We start from the raw sequence: 25,935 nt of genomic DNA on the forward strand, positions 1-25,935 counted from the left end.
GAGAAGCTGTAAGGATTCGGTCCTTAATTACGTCATCAGCCTTTGATGGCGTCCCAGCCTAAAAAGCAGGTGGGCCCTCTCTTCCCTCTCTTTCCTTTCCGCTCTTGTCTGTCCTCTCTCTCCCCCTTCTTCTCTTTCCACTCCCCCCCCCCCCCGCCAATAAAGCTCTAAAAAGGTAACCATGGCTGTGATTATTCCAATCAGCACTCTCCTCCACCAGCATGGCCACCATGGGCAGCGGCCAGCCAAGAGGAGCAGCACCACAGCGTAACCAACAGAAGCCACCTCAGTGGAAGCCAGGTTCTAAAGGGGAAGGTCTCAAAAATCTTACACTGTCCATCTCTCCCTTACTGGTTTTTATATGGATGTTAAGGATGGGAACAAGAGCTGTGACCAGGAGAGTGATGGACAGTGTCCAAGGACATGAATGAAAGTGGTATTGTGTGGGAAATGAAGAGCAGAGGGTGGCAGCCATGTTTCCATGTCTCAAATTCTATCCATTCTTTAGTTCCTATACGAACTGAACTTTTATCCTCTTCAGCTTTCTCGTCTTAAAATGCTGTTAAATTGAGGAGAGAAAACACATTTAGAGCAAGTGGGATTGCACCTAGACCCCACAACATGGTCAGCAAACAGAAAAGACTGCTATCATCAGCCGCAATCTCATTCAGATTGTGAGGTCTTGGAGACTGTGCAGGAAAGCATCCAGCTCTTGACATTTAGAAAAATCCTCTACCACCCTAGCTAGCCAACTGAGGAGGGCACAAGAAGTTCAAAGGGAGGGTGCTTGCATCTCCATAGGAGTCACTGGAGCAAACATTCTGGAAGAAAACTAAAAGGCCTCCTTTCTAGAAGACAAGGGTCCTTTGGGCCATGAGCTCAGAGGGGGGCAGATTGGAGAGTCTAGGGTCCCTGTACTCATCTGGCCTTGACGGAAGCCAGTCTCTTCCCTTTTAAGTGCACCTGTGCCACTTTGCTTCTGAAGCACACATTATTTCAAAGTGCTACAGAATTTACAGTAGTTTTATTGTAATTTGGTCTTCAATCTTTGGGTCCTAAAAAATAAAATTACTTTTATGTGGAAGCTCAAGGCATTTTAAAGCTCTTTATTTAGACATTCAGAGGGTTACTGTGGAAGGGAAGGGAACAGGGCCCAGCAGACCTCACTTTCCATAGGGATGTTGCTTTTCTAACTGACCAAGGGGCCTGGAGGCCCTTTGTTTCCCTGTGTCTCCCTTTCCACCAAGTAAAATAAGTGAGTCGGTAGTGCGGGAATTTCCAGTTATCTGGTTTAAGGAAACAATCATAAAACTGCAAGAAGACCATAATAATGCAGATGTTCACAGAAATATTATTTATGGTAACAAATATTAGAACAACATAAATGTCCAAACATGGGGTGAGAGTATTGTATAGCTACTTGATGTAATATAATGAAACCAATTAAAATGATATTCACTAATACTATGTAACGACATGGAAAATTGCTTCTGATCTATTCTTAAAAAGAAAAAATGAGATATAAATGATATGATTATAAGGATATAATAAAAGCCGTGGCAGAGAATAAGAAAAAAAAAGTGGGAAAAATACATTAAATGTAATTGTGCATGAGTGACTTTAAATCTTTTTAAAGCTACTTTTGTGTGGCTCCCAAATTATATTTAATAAGGATACATTACTTAAACTAAACAAAATACATCAATAATCATCAGCTGCAAGTGTTGGGTTAAATGTTTTTCAAAGCCCTTTGGTTTTCAAATCCAACCACAGTCATGAAGACTTAAAGAGATAATAGATCTGTTAAGCCCTTTCAAACGTAGACAGCCATGCATGATGCTAGGGTCTTATTGTTATTAACTGGGTACCAAGCAAGAACTAACATGAATCTTCTAATAAAGAAAAGGGTCCAGACAAGAAAGGCCATGGATACAATAAGCACTCTCTGTTAGAGCTCCCTTTGGCCAGAATATTCTCCATGCAACCTTTGGAAGAATGGATTTTACACAGCTTTTTGACATGCAGTCCTCTTTGCCCTTTGTACTGACATAATTGTCAAGCAGATTTTATTGCATTCTCAAGCAAAGGGCAGAACAGATGGCCAGAGCCCAGCTTGGGGACTGGTGTCTACTTAGAGCATCCGCGATGCTTTGCAGGGAAGAGACAAGATGTATGGCTTCCTTGTAAGGAATGGGGCTAGATAGAAGAACCAAAAGGGGAAAAGAGTGCTCTAAAGATGCTTTTCCTCTCAACCAAGGACTCCCATCTGTTTATCACGTTGTCAAAGTAAGCTTGAACACCATGAGAAACATACCTAGGAGTAAGTTTGGTCCAAACCATAGGTGTCTTGTTATAATTTTTTTTTTTTTTTTTTTTTTTTTTTTTTTTTTTTGGTTTTTCGAGACAGGGTTTCTCTGTGTAGCTTTGCGCCTTTCCTGGGACTCACTTGGAAGCCCAGGCTGGCCTCGAACTCACAGAGATCCGCCTGGCTCTGCTTCCCGAGTGCTGGGATTAAAGGCGTGCGCCACCACCGCCCGGCTTGTTATAATTTATACAGCACAGGAACAGCTGCTGGGTCACAGTAGCTGACGACAAGTGGCCCCTAGTACCCATGTATTAAAGGGATAGTTATCAGCCTGTAGTTGTATTAGGAGGACTTGGCACTTTAAGAGGTGAGCCAAGTGGAAGAAGTTGAACCATCAAAGTGTGTCCTTGAAGGAGACTTTGAGACTCTGGCCCATTTCTCTCCTTCCTTTATTTCCTGGCTGACATGGTCTTCTGCTTGCCACAGGTCCAACAGCAGCGGAGCAAGGTGACCGACCACATACTGAAATCTCCAAAAGTACTAACCAAATAAATCTTTCTTCTTTTAAAGTTGATCTGCCCAGGCACTTGTAACAGTTAACGGGGTACTGAATAACAAACACAGTTCACATTTCGTCTGAAATGTATCACCTTACTCACCAGTGAAGTTCACATTTCATGTGAAGTAGATTTACCTTACTCACTCCAGGACAAACCTGAAGAAGTGGTCAAAACAAAATGAAGTTTCACAGAATTGAATGCTAGACTTCAGTTCAGGAGATGTAGGTTGGTCCTTGGCCTTGAAATACAGAACTGCACAGACTTGAACTGCACACATATCTCTTTGAGTTTGTTTCTTCACATATAAAGTACTATTAACATATTCTGGAAGATTATTTTCAAAAAATTAAATGACATAATAGATGAAGTATCTAGTCCCTAAGAGGACCTAATGGGTCATCTGAAGTTAGAAATAAAAATAATATAAAACAAAACATCAGGTACTTGGTTCCAGAAGCCTAGGCCTCATTGGCCTGAAGCAAGGGATATCATAAGGTTGTCAAAAATGAATTTAAAATATATTTTCTATTTGTCCCATTTATTTCTGTTTGGTTTTGTTAGAGCCCTGTGCTCTAGAGTACATCACTTGACAGGACAGGGAAAAGTACAGAGTGCAGATAGTTAAGGGGAGGAGCCGGGCTTGAGTCATTGCCATGGCTCTTGGAAAGACTCATAGATAGCAAAAACTCACAGGGTTTACTAAGTCAGGGGACATAAAAATATGGAGCCCCCAAAATACGAGAAATGAGGCTCAAAGAGGTGAAGTTGCTGGGCACCGTTGTGTTAAATCAATGTTTCTCAGCCCTAAATTTATGTCCATCTTTTGCAAGAGCTAGAAAGCCATGCCATGATCCGTTCTAGCCAGTAATCCTGGAACTTCTCTCAGCTTGTGGCTTGAGCCCCAGGATTCCAAAGAAATCAAGAGTGCAAAGTTCATTTGCCTAGAACTTTAATCTACTAAGCGTTTTTAAAAAGATAAAAATAAGCAACCCCAAAGCAAACGGGTTGACATCTGGTACTGAGGATAGGAAGTAGACTACAGAAGAGCAGAGGAAATCACCCAGACTTTATCAACTCTACCAGCCTTTCCCCTGTGGGCAGCGTGGAGACACTGGCCACTTCCCCCTTTACAGTTTGAACTAAAAGGAGCATTACAGAGGTGAATTAACATTTAAAAAGAATGTAAAAACTCAGAGCTGTTCTAATGATGATTAATGGAGAGCTATAAGGGGGCCATGACCTGCCAGTGTCATTAAATGGATTGGCAGGTTTCTGAGCATTAATTATAAATAGCCACAGGAGTTCTCCTGTTTAACACAATGATGATAAATCCAAGTCTCTGAGAAGAAGAAGAAAGCAAAATGGGGAAATGTTGGCATGTTCTGCCTGTGTGTTGTGGGGAGCAAGACAGTGCACAAGCAGAAGGAAGGAGATAAATGATAAATTAGACCCCGCCAGTCAATCACATTTTCTAAATGTTTTATGTCCCAAAAGCTATAAAAGCAATATTCCTCTCTGCCCTTATTGGAACCATTTCTGTTCAGCAATCACATCAGTTTCCTTGGGGATTTCAACTGAAATGTGCTTTGCCTTTTCTTTTTTATATTTACTCTCCAGCTTGTGACCAAGGAAGGGGTAGAGTCCGCATACAAATGGGCGGGAAAGAGAGACCCAAAGACCAAGTGAGTGTTGGGCGTGTGAAGCCCTAGCTGGCAGAGACTGGTGGAAAGGGGTATTTAGAGGAATCCTTGGCCCCTGTGGCTGCCACCACGGCAAAGCAGACTGCAGCAGCTATGTCCTTGGTTCTTGCCCTGGGATGGCCCTGGAGGAGGGTCCAGGAGTAGCTCAACAAACAAGAGGACTTTACTGATGCCAGGGACTGAAGTGCTAGGCTGCCAGGAGTGATATGGACAGAGATGTTTTTATTCCCTGCTGTATCCCCAGAGCCTAGGACATCATGGGAATCTCCATTTGTTGAATGGTACATGTAGATCTCCTTTCAGAAGCCAAGATGCCTGGGATCTAGAGAGCCTTTGGGTAGACTGACATCAGGGTAACTAACATATACTTGTATCCAGGGTTTTCCTTCTTAGACAGCCTTGGCTGGCACTGGTGGGATACCAGCTCTCCCCTCAGCCTCCACCCCCATTTCAAAGCAGAAGGCTCCTATCTCATGAGAACCACCAGATAAGAAAGGACTGCCTAAACTCACTTAGGTGGATAAACAGTCAATACAGGATTCCTTCTCTCAATGATGCATCTGCAACCTCCTGAACTCCCAGTGTGTGGGGAGAGCAATCTCAGCCTGGGGTGAGGGTGCTGGCATGAAGTTACAGCCCAGCGCCCAGGAGGGCCAGAGCTATGTAGAACACCCTCCTTTGAGGACTTGACAATTGCCTGTACTGGGGAAGAGAGAAAGAAGGAGGGTGGAACAGGATAGAAGGGGACAAGAAAAGTAAAATCCCAGCCAGGACTGGAATGATGGGGGCTGGAGGATCATGCTGTGTTTTTGTGTGTGTATCGTTCTTTTAAAGGCTTTCCTCTACAAGTCATTATTTCAGCTGATTGGAAAATCGTGTTGAAAGACCTGCTTCTCTGGTACAATTTTCTTCATATCCTATTAGTTGCAATACAATTACAGAGAATACATCAATTCCTGGCCTGCCTGCTGCTGCTGCCAGAGCCGCCTATTAAAAAGCGGCCTTATTAATGGAATTGTACATCTAGGATTAATCGGCTTGCATTGGCCATTTACATTTCTCATTCCACAAGCACTTTTGTTTGCTTAATAGGCTGAAGGAGGTAGGAAATGACACAACAAAGCCTCTCCCAATTGCCAAGCATATCACTGGTGGATTTAATATCCCCTTCGTCCTTTCATCCTGGAGTGTTGCATGGGGATGAGATCTGGCACGTGTCACTAGGGAATAGGGAAGTGGCAGCTAGAGGACAGGTGATTGGTGGGAGAGAGCAGGGGGTGGGGCGGGGGGGTGGGGTGGGGAGGGCTGTGGCCCTGGAAAGCCAGTCCTTCTGAAAGGAACTAGGTCTCTCTCATTCTGAGAACTGTGGGGAAGACAGGACAAGTGCTGGCTTGTGTAGATCACCTGGGGGCAAAGGTCCAGAAAAGCAGAATTCTCATGTTAGAGCCAGAGAGAGATGGTCCGACACTGATGGATCCCTCGTCTTCCTACAGGCACTGCAGCTCCTGACAGCTAGTCTCTATCCAGGCTGGTCCTTAGAATCCACCAAGTTCTCTCTCTGCCAGCTCCCCTCTATGATTCCAACTTGAAGAGCCAAGTATAATTTGCCATGTGAGAGAGCATGTGCAGGGGAGGTGAGAAAATCCAACTGCCCCTGAGCTTTCTTTGCCTTTTCTTTAGGCTCCAGATACCTGTAAACTGATGGTTTGGGTGTTCTCAGAATTCCAGGAAGGGAATTGTGGATGTCTCACATGGTCTTTGAGTTCCCCAAATTGCTGAAGATTCACTGACAATGGCTGTCTTTACAGCAGAGGTCTGCCAAGAAGTGTACTCCACACAGATGGTCAGTCCACACTGTGGAAAGAGGCTTAGTATACGGCAGGGTCTGACTTAGGGCAATGCGTTAAAGGGGAGTAAGAAGGAGGTGTGGATGCTCCAGACCCCTCCCCCCATGATGGACTCTCTTGTTAAGTATGGGTGCATATGATTAACCACTTGTGTGCCTCTACTTGCCCCTTCATTAATGAAGGTGAACCCCCCATTGGTCTTTAGGAGGTTCCTTGAAATATTAGAAAGGCTGTCACACCAAGGCAAAGTTGCTCAAAAATAGTAGCTCTTGTGCCTTTTCCTCCAATGCTGATCTCCAGAGAACTCAGCTTTCCAGGCTTTCAGAGTAGTGGGAGACGTCGGGGGTGGGGTGGGGGGCTCATGGTCTCCATACTTCCAACACATGGTCTCCCACATGGCAAACTGTGTGTTGCTCCTCAAGTTGGAATCATAGACGGGAACTGATGGAGAATTTGTTAAATGCCCAGGAACAGCCTTACCAGCTCAGCCTGGATAAAGACTTTCTGGTGAGGGACAGGAAGCAGAATTCAGACACCCATTGGCTCATCAGCGTCCTCTGCCCTTCTTTTTGTGTTACTCAGAAGACCATATAGATTGAAGTTCATCTCGCCCCAAGGAAGCCATGCCTCATTGAATATGCGTCTCCCTTTTCCTTACCCTGCCCCCCCCCGCCCCCCCCCCCGCCCCTGCACTGAGCCAAGATGAGCCATGTAGGTCAGAAATGACAGAGAGTTGAGGCAGCTGAAGCCCAAATGCCTTTCTATCCAGGGGCCCCTTGGTTCCACAGAGGGCTCTGGTCCTTGGATTATCGTGAGCAGCAGCAGCTGAGCCAATGCATGCTGAAGCATTGTATGTAATAATGGTAAGACCTGACTCTTTAATGGGATTTTCCTAAACCACTAGGAGAAGGAGAGAGAGAGAGAGAGAGAGAGAGAGAGAGAGAGAGAGAGAGAGAGAGAGAGAGAGAGAGAGAGAGAGGGGCTCCATTAACAATATACTTATTAGTATTTTAGAACAGTGGCAAAACAGTTCTTGAATCTAATTACTGCTGACAAATATGAAAATTGAAATCAAAGTTAAATTTTCAGCTATGTGGTGCCTCCTATGCTAGCCTTCTCTGACTTCAGCTGCATCAACACATTTGTGTTTCCAGGGGTTTCTAGAGAAAATTGGTGATTTTCCCTTCTCCTCCAACACCTCGTTCTCTCCTCCCCCAGGACCCCCCACCCCCTCCCTGACTGGACCCTATAAATTTTGAAGCATTAAATCTGACATATTCATCTCGGTAGCTGGCACTAGGTAACTAATTTTATGTTTACCTGTCAGGGATATAGAAACAGCTGAGCAGTGTGCTGTGGAAGCTTCTCCTGTGTCCCTTTTCTGCCACCACCCGAGTCCTAAACTTCTTCCTCTTTTTTTTTTTAAGATAAAAGTCATTTGACTGATTTCAAATTCCTCGTGATATCAGGACAGGAAAAAAAAAAAGGACTTGTCAACACCTTTCTTTCTTTCCCCCTATTAAGCATACTGTAAAAATCAATCCCTTTTGTCACCTCGCTCTGCTTGCGAGAATGTTTAATGGATGTCAAGGGAGCTAATGATCGCTGGTAGAAAATTCATTTTAGATTTGCTATTTATAAAGTACTCAGTACTCAGGTGGGAAATTAACATGAAGCAAGGAGTCGGGTGGGGTGGGGGAGGGCTGGCAATGCAGGGCTGGGCCCCTGCCAGGCTGGTCGGGGCTCTGCAGCACCCAAAGCATCCTGGGCACAGAGAGTACATGTGGCAGCGAGGCTGGGCCCAGGCATCCCAGGAACAGAGAGTGCATCCAGAGGCGAGGCTGTGTGGGTTAGCACAACAGTGTATAGGCTTTAGAAGGTTCGGACCTCAGTGATTTGACCTTTTGTGGCCAAAATTTTCACAGCAATAATGTAATTTCTACAATACATACCTTACAGGGTTGTGAGCAGGATTAAATAAAATATCACACAAAAAACATTTACCATTTCCTGGCATATGGTACTAGCACATGGGTAATCAATATTCCGGGTCTTCCCTCATAGCGCCCTGCGATTAGGGAGACACCACTGGATCAGCACCTCTGTACTGGGGATCTCATCTGGACTTATATGCAGTTGCACTTACATGACACATAAGGACCCTGAGCTCTACCTGTTACCCCGTGCTGGCAGGTAATTTGACCAGCCAGGGTTCTGCAAACTCCAGCAGGTACCCCAACCACCTGGAGGCATTCTCCACGCACAGCTTTCGAGAGTTCTAATACCTGCGTTGTATAGGCAAGAAGACTGCAGTATGCCACCCCATCCCCAAGCCACATTAGCGGCAGGTTGGTAGATGGCCCCGATGTTGCCCTCTGGGCACCACACTCTAAGAACCCCGCAGACATGCGTGCAAACCCAACCACCTCCTTCAAGTGCTGAGCAGCACATCCTCTCTAGAACCTCCTCATTCTAACCCCTTCTAGTCAAAGCAAGACTCCCCACTCCAACTTCAATCCAGTAGAGGCTTCTGAATCCTGAAGCAAATCTCTGAAAGCTAGTTAATCCCCTCTAAACTTTCTCATCCTTTGCTGAAGGGGCAAAGGCTGACGTTAATTTTACGATTTGCTTCCACATAGAGCTGAGCCTCCTTTCCTCTTCCTTTGGGTGGCTGATTGCTCAAGTGTTCAGATGAATCAGCCTCTCGTGCTTCCGAGTTCACTCCCATGTGGAACTCCAAATCAGGGCGCTCTGGTGCACCCCTCTCCCTCCTGCTTGCTTCCCCCTTTCCTGGGCTTCCCTTGGATGCTTCTCTGTTATATTTGGATTAACTGCAAATCTCCTTTGATTACTCACTCTCTGTTGAAACAGACAACCTGTTGCCACGTGTTTGATTACTGAAACCCAGGGGAGATCCTATTTGTAATGCAGCCAGTTACAGCGCGCTCAGCATTACACACTGCCACTGAGCTGCTAATTCATTGTCTAAGAAGTTGCTTTTCAGTTTCTGATTTTTCAATAATAGGCTTCTCACGAAGCTCTTAAGCTTCAGAAATAAGCCCCAAACTGCTTTTCCAGTCATTTACATACGCACAAGCGGATCAGGAAGTGGGGAAGAAAGGGAATAATTTTATTCATTGTCCCTGGCACTCTGGAAGGCTGGGCAGGTGAGCATGTCAAGGCTGGAAGTCTGGAAAGGGCAATGGGAAGTACAGAGGCTCGCAGGAGACGTGGCTTCAAGGTGGCGAATCAAACCTGAAGTTTCTTCTGCCTTACTCTCCACTTTGCCGAAGCTGGGCCAATACTCTAAGCACCAGAAAATTCCTCTTAGGAAGGCTGTCAGTCACATTCTCCTGTCACAGTGCCACTGTTTGCCACATTAGCTCCCCAACTGCCCCTCACCAGGGCTAAGTAAGTTGTTGGCCGTGCAAAACCAGCCTAGGTGCCTGACCCAGGAGGTGGACTCCATCACCCAGGAAGGAGTCATGGAGTCAATCTCTGGTCTATAGTTAGCTGTTCTGTCATCTGAACTGAGGCGAAATAAACTTTCTGGTTGTTAGTGTAGTGCTCTCGCTCTCGCTCTCTCTGTCTGTCTCTCTTTCCAAACATATATCTTACAAATAATACAATGAACCAGAAATAATAGCAAAAATTCCTTTGCTTCTATATCATACAAATCCTCATTAAAATGAATAAAAAGTTACTAAAACTTATTTTGCCCTTTAGACACTGATTCCAAGAAGGATAATGTTTACACATTAAAGGTATGGTGCCAGTGTCCTACACACACACACACACACACACACACACACACACACAAAAAAAAAAAAAAAAAAAAAAAAACCCCAAAACAAAACAATTCCAAGTGGTATAATTTAAATTTTAACATTTAACAAATGCTTTTCAATACAAAGATATAGCATATGGGTGAGCCAGCCCTGAAATCATGAGCATGGGAGAGTTGTCCCCATTACCCATCTGTCTTGTGGCAGCATGGGCAGGGGAGAGTTGACCCCCTGCCTCCATCAATGCTTGTGGCAGGTGGGAGAGCCGGCCCTGTGGTATTAAGAGTGAGAGAGCCAACTCTATTAGCGCAGGTGTGAGTGAGCCAGCCCTGAAGTTGTGAACATGGGAGAGCTGTCCCCATTTGTCATTTGGCAGACCAACACTACAGCTGCCCAGGCCCAAATCCAAGGTTATGACTTGGCCCACCCCAACAACCACCCCATCTATGATCTGCTGGAGCACGGGAAGGAAGCTGACTCGCAGACCCAAAGCTGCAGGATCTCCATGACATGGGGCAATAACAGGATGTCCAGGAAGAGTCCTAGTGAGGGCCCAGCATCGACAGTGTAGTAGAAACCAGAGGCCTCAGACTACACCAATGACTGCAAGGAACACTTGCAAGTGTGGACAGCGGACAGCGGGGACTACGGTGTGACTTACTGTGTCACACTGCAGTTTCCGTAACAAGATTTTTAATTTTTTCCCTTTTTGAAATTTTTTCCTGTTTTTCTCTTGAATTTGGCTTTATGGGGGGGGGGTGCAGGGGCAGAGGGCTGATGGTAAAAGACGGAAAAACAAAGGGGATCAAGATACATGATGTAAAAGACATAAATAAAAAAGAAAAAAGATACAGCATATATGGTGTAATTTTTTCAGTCTGGAATTCAAACTTATCGAAAGGGGGGTCTGTGATTGGTATGTAAAATGAATAAAAAATTTCTTATTTTTCTTCTGAAAAAGAATGATCAGTATCTTGGGTTTTTATTGGCTGAGCCTAGCAATGTTAGTGACATCCTTTGTCCCACTGTTCCGCAGCTTTCCTATGGTAGATTTATATGAAAGATGTTATATCCCCTTCTGCTATGATTCAGAAATTGTTTTGAGTGTGTCCTCTAATGGATCACGTGCTGGAAGTTTGGTTCCTGCTTATAAGGCATGAAAAGAAGTTACCTGGTGGGAGGTCTTTAGGTCATTTGTCCTGCCTCCTTCACAGAGTGTGTTAGTTTTCCCAAGAGCGGATTACAATAGAAGAGGGTGGTGCCTCAATCTATCTGAATTTCTGCCTCATCTCATGGCCAAACCTCTTACAAGCTTGTCTAGCATGAATCCAATGACCAAGATGCATTGAAGCCACTTGGCCCTTGCCAGGGGCTGAATCAGCAGGGCCACCTAATCCTCCCTTTCATCCTCCAGGCTATGAGCTAAATAAGCAACTTTTTTTATACCTAGGCTCAGCTGTTTTGCTATGGCCACAGAGCATGGAGCAATACGATGCTCAGGAGCAGGGTCTATGGCTTCTACTTCCTCTTAGTTCTCAGTACCCAGAGCGGTGGGCAGTCCTTCCAAAAGCTCTCCCTGTAGCTGTGTTTCACAGCACCTGTCAACAGTCCTCAGAACTCCAGTGAGAGTCACCTGAAGGGCCTCCTCAAACACAGATTCTGAGGTCTCACTCTATGCTTTCGGCTTCAGAAACCACACTCCGTGGTGTCCAATGACGTTGTCACTGGCTTACTGTAGGTGAGAAATTGGGATCCTCACGAAGGCCACATTTGGGGAAACTTCAGATATTCTTATGGATTTAAAAACAATTGTCAGCCGGGCGGTGGTGGCGCACGCCTTTAATCCCAGCACTCGGGAGGCAGAGCCAGGCGGATCTCTGTGAGTTCGAGGCCAGCCTGGGCTACCAAGTGAGTTCCAGGAAAGGCACAAAGCTACACAGAGAAACCCTGTCTCGAAAAACCAAAAAAAATAAAAAATAAAATAAAAAAAATAAAAACAATTGTTATTTATTTATGATTCTATATGTTGTGTCTCTGTGTGGGTGTGTGCACATGTGTGCAGGTGCCTGCAGAGTCTAGAAAAGGGGGTTGGATCCCCTGGAGTTGCAAATGGTTGTGAGCTGCACAATGTGGATGCTGAGAAGACAATAAGCATTCTTAAACTCTGAGAGATCTCTTCAGCTCTTTTCCATCTTTAAAAACCTTTTCCTGCCGTTTTTTCTTTCTTTCTTCCTTGCAAGTCTTTCAGGTGGAACATTCCTGGCTGAAAGCAGCCATGTACAGAGGCCCTGAACTGTGGCAATATCAGTTCAATGTTTGGGGAGCTGAGGGCAGAATGAAGTATGAACCCTGGAGAGAGAGGCTAAGAGACAGAGGCTGGGAAAGTAAGGAAGGATCTTCTGTCCCCAAGAGGAGGGAGCCAATGATGACTTTAGAAGGGCAGCACTCACCAGAACCTACCCTACTCAGTAAGTCCCACACTGTGGCTTTGAATTTTCCAACCTGCACCAAGTGACAGAAGGTTCTACACATGTAATTTAGATCAAAGCAAAACTATATTCCATAGAAACATAAATCCCCCATCTTACTGATGAGAAAAATAAAGGTCTAAGGGGAATAACCTCAATTCCTAAAGTTCGAGTTAGTGATAGGACCAAGGAGAAAAGTTACTCTGCTCGTTAAATCATTAATATCTTACATAGGCATGTTCTAGAAACTGTAAAGGGAAAGAGTTTTGCAATTCGTGAGAGACTTAATGAAAGGTAGAAGGCACTGAGTTCTGAGCATGTGGAGAGATGGTCCTAAGTGACAGGACCAGAATTAGAAAAGGAGGAGGAGAAAGAAGGTGGCATAGATCACAGTTTAAACATCTGAAGAAAAGAGATTGGCGTGAAAGGAGGTGATTGACAGTGCATGGGGTCTTTCAGGTTCACTCCTCAGCTCTCTGCCCTGTCACACAAGCAAATACCTCTGCCAGCCCCCCCCCCCTTTTTCTTTCTTGGTGCCCTGTCAACACGTATTTGGACATACACATGGGCTCGTATATATACTGGCAAACACACTGTCTCCCCTGTATTATGTTCACAGGAAACAAGAGTCACCAAATGGTGGCTTCCTCCAACCACAGTGGAAAACTCATCCATAGCCACACTGGACCAGGGTGGTTGGTTACCTCAGTTTCTTTCCATGTCTCCTCATAGCAGTAAAATGCTCATAACAGCATTTGCCATTTAACAGTTCTTCAGTGTATAACTCAAGTTTCCCATATTGCATAACCATTACTATAATTCCTTTTTCAGAAGTTTTCAACATCTCAACCAGAATCTTAGACCCCACAGGAGCTTTATCTTCCTCATCTTCCCCTCATCAATCATGATCTCTATGGATTTCTCTATTCTAGGTAGCTCATGTAGATAGACTCACACAGCGTTTTCCTTTCGTGTGTGAAATTCTTCACTGAGTAGCGTGTGTCAGAATGTCTTCTTTGGAAGGACAAATAACACCCGACTCTGTGTTGACAAGTTTGTTCGTCTACTCATCTGTTGATGGCCTCTTGGGCTGCTTCCATCTCCTGGTTGTTGCACCTATGTCTTTATTATAAACACCCATAAACAAACAGGTTGGGTCCCTGTTTTCAGTCCTTTGGGGTATACATCCAGGAGCAGAACTGCTGGGTCATACAGAAATTTGTGCTGAGCCTTTTTAGGAACCACCCCCTGGTATCCACAGTACAGCACCACTTTGCATTCCCAGCAGCAGGTGGATGCTGGCCTGCCCATCTTTATTGTCCTTCCCCATGCCTTTGCCAGCACTTGCCTCTTTTATGACTCAATGTGTATAAAGTGACACCAGGTCACTCTTGGCTGTTCTTTGGATTTATTTATTTATTTACTTGATAATAGATATCCTAAAGGGTGAAAAGTAGTACCTCTCCGTGAATCTCATGTGCCTCCTTAGTGATGAGGATGCATATGCCACCATGGAGGCAGCGGTGCTTTAAGCCTAATGTGCATCCCATCTGACTGAGAGCCCTCTCCATCTTCATTAATGAGAGCACAGACCTTCACACAGCACAAGAAGGGACCGGTAATTAGCATCCTTTCCCCTGGTTTTGTCTTAAATGTGTCTGAGCGTGTGGTGATCCTAAGAGAACAAGGTATTTCTTATATTCCTTTGTATCAAGAGGAGAGGATGAGGTTACATTCTGGGCCAAGGTGTATGTGTGTGTATGTATGTGGAGTCTATGAACAGGAGTGTTCTGGGAGGGTTTTGGGAAACAGGAACCCATGCCTCTTGCATCCCTTTCTTTATATTTTTCCTCATCCCATGCCTGTTTCACACATGCTGCCATGTTCTATCCAGGAGTCAAAGTCACAGACAGACAAAGGATCCAAGTGACAGAAAGGTCTGCAATTCTGATGTTTAGGAACACCACCCCACCTTTGAAATAGACAAGGCCGAGTATTTTTAAAGTCAGGAGGACAACTTTATAACTGATTTAAGCTGCTTTTATTGAACAAGAGCTAAATCCAATCATCATGGGTATTTTCAAATATGTTTTTCCTTCTTTAGTCTACATAGGAGTAGAATTGGTCTTTGGAGACTCATTCTTTGCCTGTGCTCAGGACCTGCCCCTTTCCTACATACTTATACTCCTAAGGGACTTGTGTGGTCAGATGTCTCCTGATTTTTCCTGCTGTGTCCCCTTTGCTGGTCCTTGTCCCCAGCATTCAAGCAAATCTTTCTTAGCAGTATCCATTCAAACTGTAGCCTCTCTTATCACCCTGCTTTCCATTTCCTCCTCTTCCTCCTTTTCCTCCTCTTCTAGTCTTCACATCCCTTCTTTAACCTAAATCCACTTAAAATAATTATCTCATTTTTCAGCTCGACTTCTCTCTCATGCTCTCTGGCTCTTCCCAAAGAATGGTTCTCCCAAAGGGGATAGAAGGTATTTTATATTTTAAAATGACATATATGCATGTATCTCTATGTGGGTGTGTGTGGGTGTCCATGAAGTTGAGAAGAGGGCATCAGATCCACAGGTACTGGAGTTATAGGAGGTTGTGAGCCACCTAACATGGGTTCTTAGAACTGAACTTGGGTCCTCTGTGAGAGCGGTATGTGCTCTTAACCACTGAGCCATCTCTTTAGTCCACAGTAGAAGACATTCTTATGACTACATGTGATGTTTTTCTTATCATTTAGGAGCATCTTGCATTGCTAATAGTCCTACATATCTTACATACTTTGTACTTAATGTTATCTTACTATTCTGATTTTCCATGTGAGTGTGGAGGCCACAGAGACTCCATGGTAAGGCCTTATTCCATTTTGACTCAGGGTCAAAGAATTCGAGTTTGCTTTGCCCCGCAAGACTGCATAATAGGATGTTTTGGCCAAAGGCCTGGTTACCAGGTGTCTTATACTTCAAGGCTTAATTACAAAATGCTTTGCAGTGAGGCATGGTTACCAGGTGTTTTGAAAATTAAGGAATTTTTTAATTCCTTGTTTGTACTTTGTACCATGACCTTGAAAGTGAGAGGTCTTTTGCCTCTCCCCTTGCTGGTGTATAAAAAGCTCATGAGGAATAAACTCAGGGCAACTGTGGTATTGACTCAGAGCCCTCCCGATGCTATTCTGTGTCTCTGTCTTTTTCTTTTATGTTATCCATGTCTCTATTTTTTATATCTATTATTTCTCAATCCTCACTCCTCCCATCAAGGACTGTTCAACAGATTGGGCTGGACCCGGACGTGTGTGTGTGTGTGTGTGTGTGTGTGTGTGTGTGTGTGTGTGTTTGACCTTTCCTTGTCAATCTCCATTATCACTACACTCTGGTCTGTGGTGACCTCATTTCCACCCACATATTCTCTACTCTCTCCCTGGGTAATTCCCTGTACCTGCATTGAAGACTGTCTTTGTTCAAGCCCAAGCACACCTCCCAGGTTTCAGAACATGAGGAAAGTTCCTTGCAAACACACTATGATGCCAACTACATTAGTTGCCACCTCCCCAAACCCATGTCTGAGCATTCACCCAGGAACTAGAAGTCCTCTTTCTCTAAGTCACTGGCTGTTGCACTGCCGGTTCTCACCATGGCTCTCTCTACAGCTCAGCACTGCTGTAGTTCTCACACCTGTGGCCTCCTGCCTGTTGGCTACATCCCTTAGGAAGTAGCCCTTCCTCTAAGCTCATTTCCCTCCAATCCACTTCCACACAGTAATGAGAGTGTCATTTTAACATTCCCAATAAACCTCCCATACTGCTTTTTAAAACCTGATTGTGTTACTGACTAGTATCAGCCTTCAGAAGGAACTTTTCCCCCAGCATAAAGTTTTTCCATAAGAGTCATTCAAGGTGGGGGCAAGATGACTTAGAGGCTAGCCTGGGCTATATTAAAGGCTGTCTCAAACACAAAAACAACAAACAAAAACAGCAAGAAAGAGCCATTTATGTTCTGACCTCTACCTATCTTTCTCCCAGTGGTCTTCTTTCTACCACACTCCTGTCCCCTCACCTCATCCTCCAAGCCACTACTTGCTGAATTGATTTTGGATCCTGTATTCCTATCATGCCTTCTTGCATCTAGACTGAAAGATGTAGCTTCCTCTGTGTATAAACTCCCATCTTCTCATGCTGCTCAATTTATTCATCTTTCTCGCTCAGCTTTGATGTTACTTCCTCCCCAATTGCCTGAATGTTACTGTAGTAAACCTTACTGGCCTTTGTCCCAGATCTAACCACATTACAGTGAACTATCTGTTCATTAAGTGTTAGAATTGTATATCTGCCTGTTGTTTGCCTAACACACAGTAGGCTCTAAAAAAATTTCTATAATAGATGCAATATAAATCTAAGGAAGAAAGTAGTCATACCATCAGATGCACTATGTAGGGTTTTAAATCATAAATCTAGAAGATGTGGAATTAGCATATTGACATCATTTCCAGATGATACAAAATTCATCAGGATTGAAAACCATCTCAACAGATTTAAACACTGGACCAAACTGCAGCAGAACTTCACTAAAACACACTGTAAGGAAGTGTTAGGAGGCCTTGCATAGTGGCTTGTTGGGAGAGCACTTTTTAGGAGAGGATTAGGGATGGACTTAGTGTGAGTCAATGGTATTATGTGTCTCAAAAAATAAAAAATAAACAATAAAGGAAAGAAAGTTAAAGGCAGGTCAAGTGAAAGTAGGTGTTAGTGCCCCGAGGAACAGTTCACACCTGGAAACACCTGCTGCAGCAATAGCTTCTACCAAGTTGGTTGTAATCAGTTGGGACAAGTTTGGAAGGTAATGACTGGAATGATTAGAGAAAGGTGTGGATGCTGTGCAGTGTGGCAGTCATAGGGAAGAACGGAGGACACAGAAGGGGACATTGTCCTCTTTTAGAAAGTCTATCAGTCTGTGTTGCTTGTGTTCTGGAAACTCTAAAAAGATAGAAGCAGCAGGTTTCATTAGCACTATTCAGCTGCAGGTAAATGAATCCTTATTTACTACTTTAAAGAAATTTCCAATATAGTAAGTACATTTGATTACTTTTTATTTAATAAAGCAGCAAGCTATATGGTTAGACATAAAGATTCCTTCCTCGCTATCCTTGAGGGTGTGGCTGCTCTTCCTGTGGGCAGTGTAGTCGCTGGGCCTCCAAGCAATGTCAAGAAAGGAAATAACAAGCATCTGAAAGCTAGAGTCATCTAACAACAGCCCCTGAAGCCTCATCTAGTCATTTTGTACTTGCATTCTATTGGTCTGATTGCATTACAAGCCCATAGAAGATAATGCTAAGTAAAGGAATACTTATCTGTCCTTATAGTCAGCTACAAGAGAATCTAGGAGGTATTTTAAATGGGCACACTGTTGCCCTGTAAAAATTTAGGAGCATCATTTGTAGAGAAAGACTAGAATAGATACTGAGAAGGCATCAAAATGCCTGCTAGAATAATAAGATATCTCCTCACAGAATTTATCAGCTGTGAAGGGGGTTAACATCAGTTATTTTCATGGAATCTCGACAATACAGTATCTGTTACTATTTCCAGACAAAAATGGCCATGCCTTCACTGACCAAAGCATGGAGGGTGGGAGTCAGACCTGGACATTTGCCTGTAACAGTCTTCCAAAGTGATTATGATAGGCAACTAGAACGGGAGCCGGACTCCGGAAGGGAGGGTCTGGTAACGGGAAAGCTCTAGAATTGCTGGGTAGGAATTGAGGCCATTATTCAAATGGGATCATTGGTTTGGCATGCAGATAGGAAAGGGAAATGCCAAGGTGTCTCAGAACTCTAAGAGTCTGGAAAACAGCTTTAAGTTTTGATGGTTGAAGTGTTTGATTCTGGACAAGGTTAGAAGAGTACAAAAGGAAGGAAAAATGATGACAAGGCATTTAAATCCTCCAGTCAAAAAGTCTTCAGGGAAAAGGAAGAAAAACATAAAAATAAACAGTGAATTGTTTATTTATTTTCTGTATTAGCAAAATGATCTATGGATGTACATGCCTTGACTATTGCACTAAGGAAAAAGCCATTTGCTGCTTGGTTTTTGTCAACTTGACCCAAACTTAGATGCATCTGAGAAGAGGAAATTTCATTTGATGAATTGCCTCCATCAGATGGGCCTGTAAACAAGCCTGTGGAACATTTTCTTGATTAATGATTGACGTGGAACCAGCTCATGGTGGACATGTGGTCTCATGGTGAACATTTCTGTCCAGCCTGGACAGCCTTGAGGAAGAAACAAGCCAGTAAGCAGCATTCCTACATGGTCTCTGCTTTAGTTATCACCTCTAGGTTCTTGTCTGGAGTCCTTGCCATGGCTTCTGCTGCTGCTGGACTGTAACCTATAAGCCAAATAAACACTTTACTCCCCAATTTGCTTTTGGCCATGTTTTATCATAGCAATAGAAGCCAAACTAAGACAGACAATCTGTCCTTTTTGTGTCTGGGCCAAGGTGCATCTTTACTACCCAGGAAGTTAATCAGACTCCCTAGGAGAATGCTTAGGAGGGAGGGGGTGAGGGAAGGTTTGAAGAGGCAGAAAGGAAGTCCTCCTCCACTCCCTCTTCTCCATCTGATATGTCTGTGCAATCCCTTCTTTCTTGTTTTTGATTTTGCCCCCACCCCGTCCCGTCCCTGCTTCTGCTTCTGCTGTGGACACTTACTCAGGTGGAGGACACTGGTTCCCTACCACAACCCCCGCGTGGACCTATCTATTTGCCACTAGAACTAGTTTCTCTTATTCAGTAATTTTAGCCTGAAACAAAGAATTCTGCAAAGGTAGTTACATAGTTACCCTCAACACATGACTTATTCTTGATAATAGACAGAATTTATGACTACAGATAACGATCAGAACGATTGGAGAGAAGTATGCATACAACATGGCATGGCAGTCCCTGAAAGGAACTATATGAGATGACATATTTAGTGTCCGAAAAGTATTGTCAGAAACTGCAATGGACAAAGCTAACAAGATGACCTTAGGAAGGGTACACTTTGGAGTCAGGCCTTTGCTTACACAGTGAAAATACATAGGATAAGGAAGATTGAAATAACACTTCACTGTAAGCTAGAGGTATTATATGGCCATTAAAGTACCCAGAGCACATCAAGGCCTCGTCTCTTCCTTTTCCTTTCTCATTTTCTTTTCCTTCTGTCTGTAACATGGTATCACCTTTGCCCCAGCTCCTTTGCTAAGGGTACTAGGAAAATAAGGCATCCTGTGCCCTCCTGGAGCTCACAGCCTGAAGAAAAGTCACACGTAATTGGGTAACTACACTAACATGCTATGGATGTTAAAAATGAAATTGAGTACAAGTGTAGTGAAGCCACAGATGAAGAACAAGGCAGTTCAAAGAGATGCCTTGGTACCAAGTTGGTCTTGAATTATAGAAAGTGTTTTGAAGTAGTTAGGGGCAGGTGGAGTCTGAGCAAAACCAGAGGACAGCATCCATATGAGCCTAAGGAAGAGAACCACAGAAAACTCAGAGTCTGGAAACGGAAACTGTAAAATGTTAGGGATAAGAGAGGAAAACTGAGGCGGAACCCTTAGGGCTTCCACGCCTTGTCAAGGCTCTGAGGCTCCACCTTGCTTGGATTTGGAGTGAGGAGTCATCATAGCCTCAGATATAGTGGGAGAAGAATATATTAAGAAACACATGGGATAGCCATACTGGGGATGTGGTTCAGGGGAAGCATGCTGCCTGATACGTGTAAGACCCTGGGTTGAGCCACCAGAACCACTCAGAAAAAGAAAAAAGTTACCAGAGAATCACAAAAGGACAGTTAGAACCTGGGCTATGGTAGGTTATGTGAAAAATAAGAAAGAAATCTTGACATATTGAACATCATAGAAGGACAATGCGGAGGGAACCACACTTACAAATACCTAAGAAACATCCGTATAATAGAAAAATCAGATCAGTTCTACAGGGGTAGATTAAGGTGACCCTAATGCTATTGGGTGTTTAATATGTACCAACTAGTATCTAGGCACTTTTTCAGTATTAACTTACTTAGTTAATCACTTGAACAATCTTACAAGGAAATCCAATAATTATTCCATTTTATTTAATAAGAAATTGAGTCACACAGAGAAATGATTCAAGAGCTGGGAATGTAGCTCGGTGGTAGAATGCTTTTCTAGTGTGCATAGGCCCTGGTTCATGCCCCAGGACCACAAGGAAACAAAAAAAAAAAACAGAGGTTGAGTCAAATGCCTCAGTACTCAAAGTAAGAGGTGGCCAAGCTAGGGTTGGCCCCAAGCCAAGGACAAGTAAGCTATGATGATGCTCTAGAGCAGGGTAATGTCTGGAGCCTCCAGAAGTAGAGCTTACCTCTACTGCATCCTTCTTTCCATCTTGCCTGAAATCAGTCGATGATCAGAAGGAAATTTCTCAGTTCACATCATTGGTAACAGATGCTGGGAACCCCCAGCAGCTGCGTTGAGGGGGTGTCAGAGCTCAAAGGGAAAGGTTGAATAAATCATATTAGAAGTCCCCCTAGGCTTGAGCTAGTTATGATTCTAGGGTTGTCTGACACAGCAGGGTGAATTCTTTGGGGCACCAGATGGTTGTGTGGGTTACCCAGTGACTAAACTTGGCTCCAATCTGCACAGTAGCTTTATAACCCATGTGCCTTTCAGATCTGCTGACTTCATCAGAAAACAAACAAGCTCTCACTCCCACGTGGCTGGCAGGAACTGACCTGGCGTGGAAAGCAGAGGAACCATCATACCGTTCTAACAAAAGGAGCTTCATGGTTGCTGTTGAGGTGCCTGGATGAGCCTTCCTTGATCACAGGAAGGAGGCAGTGGTACAAGGTGACTGATTCCTCAGGAAGGGAGGCAAAGTGTAGGGAAATATCAGTGCTCCATCCTTGCCTTTGAGGAAGGAGTTTCGTCCGTGGCTCACTGTTGTAGAATATTATTTTAAGGTGTGTTACTTTTGTTTATGTTGCATTTGTCTAACTCTGTGAAGCTGTTTTACTGTGCCTGTCTAGAATATCTGATGGTCTAATAAAGAGCTGAATGGGCAAGAGAAAGGATAGGTGGGGCTGGCAAGAAGAGAGAATAAATAGAAGAAGACATCTGGGGAAAAAAGAAGAAGTAGCCAGAAAAGGAGGAGGACATTGGGGGCCAGCCACCTGAGTAATAAACAAAGAAAGGTACACAGGAATAGAAAAGGAAAAGGCCCAGAGGCAAAAGATAGCTGGGATAAGTTAAGACAAGCTGGCTAGAAACAAGCCAAGCTAAGGCTTGGCATTTATAAGTAAAAATAAGCCTCTGGATGTGATTTATTTGGGAGCTGGGTGGCGGGCCCTCCAAAAGAGCAGAGAGAGAAACCAAACAAAGCTCACTGCTGCTTAACTCTCTGCAAGTCCATCTTAAACACATTCATTCTTGACCTTCACTAGAGGCTTCCTGAATTTTTCTTGCAGGAAGCCTTAGAGATGGATCAATTAGGAGTTATTATAATTCTTCATTCCTTCTGTCTGCTGTGCTTTAACTGGTTCATCTTTTCCTGACACCCTAAGAATGCTCTACAAGTAAATAAATATGCTTATATTGACAGATGATGTCTTACACATGACACTGTATGTAGAGTTTGCACGCACACGCACATCTCTTCTGAGGTCTGTCTGTGTTCACCCATCTGTGACCGTTTCTGTTCCTAGCTTCCTGCAGGCAGAAACTAGTTGTGAGTATTTTCTTCTAGCATCACTACCTATCAATAACTACACTCAAAAAGACTATTTGCAGAATTGTTGAATGCAGAACTTGGAATGAAACTTTAAAATCCTTTGATCCAACTGCTTTATTTTAAAATGGAAATGCCGAAGTCCACCTAGGCGTGTGTCTAAATCAGGGGTGCAGAACATTTTCAGATGCCTTTCTGGGTGTGGTTTTTAGCCATGCTCTTAACTAAAACATCTTGGGGGAGTTTTAAAAATGTCAGTGTTGAGTGAGATTACAAGGATATTCTGACCTACCTAGTCTGTGATACGGTCTGATGCTGACATTTGTATAAAGCTTTCTGGGTAGTCGAGTGGTTTGAAATGATTAGCTTAGAGTTGACGGGTATTGAAAACAGACACAGGCTGAGGACCTTCCTGAGCACCTATCTGCTGAAGGCCCTTGTGGCTTCTGAGACTGGGTCAGGAGAAGAATTGCTCGAGGTTACTGGACTGGGAAGAATTGTAGACCCAGGAAAAGTTTTGTCCAATGAGAAAAACTCAAGTAATCGCCACTGCCATGGAAGACGGGAACTCAGGCAGAAGCAGCCCTCCTAATGTATTTGGGCTGCCTTGTGGGGCCTAGACTGAGAGTAGGAGAAGTATGGCTCCTCTGCACCCTCCTCATGCACTCAGGTTGCACTGCAGGTCCAGACTGAGCATAGATGCATGGCCTCCTCTGGATATGCAGAGCTAAACGTCCAGACTAAGAGGTAATAGATATACAGAACAACATGCAAGGCGGCTGCTCAAATAGCGTATAGCAGCAGAAGAGAACAAATAACTGTCTTCAGTTAATGAAGTATTTGGATTGTTTTAGAAATCTAAATTAGGGGAGGTTGACTAAGTAACAAGTAAGTTCTTAAAGGGAAACAAATGTGCATCCCACACAAAAGCCAAAGAAATAGACCAGCTGCCCAAGGCAAGTTCTTCCCTGGCCTTAATCACAAGTTTTCTCTCTTTACCATCTTTGGCCCTATTGTGGCTGTGCAGAAATTGGAGTGTAAAAGAAGGGGTCTGGCTATGCTAGGTGGTAGTGATGTTAAGAATCTCCATCTATTCAATGACCAAAACTGGGAGTCCCATGACTAATTGACTCTCATTTGCTTTCAGCTTCCTCATGCTGCATGTAATGGAAGCCACATCAGATTTCTAGGAACACTTTCTTGGCAAGAGCAGCAAGAATCAAAGGTAGTATCTCTGATATACAAGAACACAGAGACGTGAGGTGCAGACCCTCTGTCAATGCTTCCTCAAACAAGGACTGCAGGATGGTGTTGTGGAATATTAGTTGAAGATGTGTTATATTTGTTTATGCTATGGAACCTTTGTTTAATGATGCAAAGATGTGTTCCATTCTTTAATGTTGCATTTGTTTAACTCTGTGAAGCTGTGTTACTCTGCCTGTCTAAAACACTTGATCGGTCTAATAAAGAGCTGAAAGACCAATAGCAAGACAAGAAGGATAGTCAGGGCTGGCAGGCAGAGAGAATAAATAGGAGGAGAAATCTGGGAAGAGGAGATAGAGGAACAAGCAAAGGAGAAGGAGAGGAGGATGCTGGGGGCCAGCTGCCCAGCCACACAGCCAGACAGAATAAGAAGGAAAGAAAAGATGACCAGAAATAGAGAAAGGTAAAAGCCCAGAGGCAAAAGGTAGACAGAATAAAAGCTGGCTAGAAATAAGCCAAGCTAAGGGTGGGCATTTATAAGCAGTAATAAGCCTCTGTGTGTGATTTATTTGGGAGGTGGGTGGCAGGTCCCCCAAAAGAGCAAAGAACAAAAAGCCAAAAGAGGGGAGACCAAAACAAACAAACAAACAAAACCCACTACAGACTGGTTACTTTCTTGTCATCACCATGCCATCATCCTTTGCACGGGAGAGCTGACACTACACCAAGTCTTCACATCTGCTGCAGCTGTGCTGCTTCAAGACAAGACAAGCTTGTGATTGGTCTTTGGTCTTACTCTTCACTTGGTTTGTTCACTGTTACAGTCCTAGCACCTTCAGTACAGCATGAAGCACAGTAGGGGCTCGATCCACATTTTTAGTGATTGAACCAAGGGACCGACCATAGAATTTTTTTTTTGGATTGAAGTTAGAGTTTGGTACAACTTCTAAGAATAAGCAAGTGAAGCCAAACCAAGCTGGTCTTTTGATCAGTCTTTTATTAATGCAAAGGCTAATGTTCTCACAGAAGCTAAAAATAAAAGGAGAAAGGGGGAAAAATCAAACTTAGTAACCTAAGATGTTCTCAGTAGCAGGAGTGAAGAATATGTTTTCCAATATTTGATTCTTTACTTGACAGTCTCTCTTGAAATCCTCTCTTCTCAGCAATGAAAATTAGAGTCTTTGTTGGTTTGTTTTGCAGTTTGCAAATGTCTTACAGAGCTCTTCTGGCAGGGCTCCTGCTTTTCCTCTTGTAAATAAACAAAAGGCCATACCTTTAATATGACTTCCATAAGGGGTATTCTGTGATCGCCTGCCATGATTTCAGAGGGAGCGTCAAGGAAGGGAGTGAGAGAGAGGAACAAGGCAAGCGTAGATACAGAGGGGAAGATAAAGGCAAGATAAGCTGGGTATGAAAAAGCAGAGTGCCAGAGAAACTAATCAGATGAAGAGAACGCAGTGAACAGCATCCCAGAAGCCCCTCCTGGGGATGGGTGAACTTACCGCAGTTCATCTGCCCTCCCTCCCCAATGCTCCGCCCTGTGGTCTGGGCTCCAGTGGGCTGGGCACAGACTCTCCCCTCCTTCTAGGCAAGCCTGTAGGAAGCAGAGCAACCCCTGCCAGCTTGACCTAGATCTGTCAACTGATCAATTACCACTCCCATAGAAGAGAAAGGGGTGATGAAAGGAAGAAGAAAAAGGAAAATGGAAAGCATCTAGAAGAGGGGAGAGCTGAAAGGGAGAGGGAAGCCAGCAGGGGAGGATGGGAGGGAGCATGGTTGAACTCACACATGGCAGGAATAGTTAAGAACAGACTTAATCCTGAGGGCAGCATAAGTAAATACACAAGGAAAGAAAATGAAAAATAAAGTTTTCAGAGACAACTGACCAAAGTCAGTTAAAGCACAGAGAACCTTTCTTTTTCCCAAACTGCTGATTCAGAATACAGTAGTGCCTGCCCCCTACCCGAAATTCTTACCTCTAGCTAGCTTCTATCCCTCTCCAAAATTCTTCCCCTCTGCTCTTCACACTGAAGGATCACAACCCCATGCCAAACCTCCTTTTACAAAGGGATGGGGGCATGATCCCAGTGTTTCATCTGGAGACCCCTTCTCCTCCCCAGCATGCCCTCCAGCGCAGTGGAGAAGTCCCCAGGGTGGAAGACAGTCTAGGGAGACTCATAGACAGTGTCTACCGACCTGCAGCCACCAGCCACCTTACATTTGCATGTTTCAATTTTTATGTTTAATTTGTTTTTATTGAATTTCAAATGACTACAGACATAAAGTAAACATGTAACAAGCCAATAGAGCAGAAAGGAAGGAAACTGCATAAA

This window comes from Peromyscus eremicus, chromosome 7 (assembly GCF_949786415.1).
Source record: "Peromyscus eremicus chromosome 7, PerEre_H2_v1, whole genome shotgun sequence".
In the NCBI taxonomy this organism is placed as follows: domain Eukaryota; kingdom Metazoa; phylum Chordata; class Mammalia; order Rodentia; family Cricetidae; genus Peromyscus; species Peromyscus eremicus.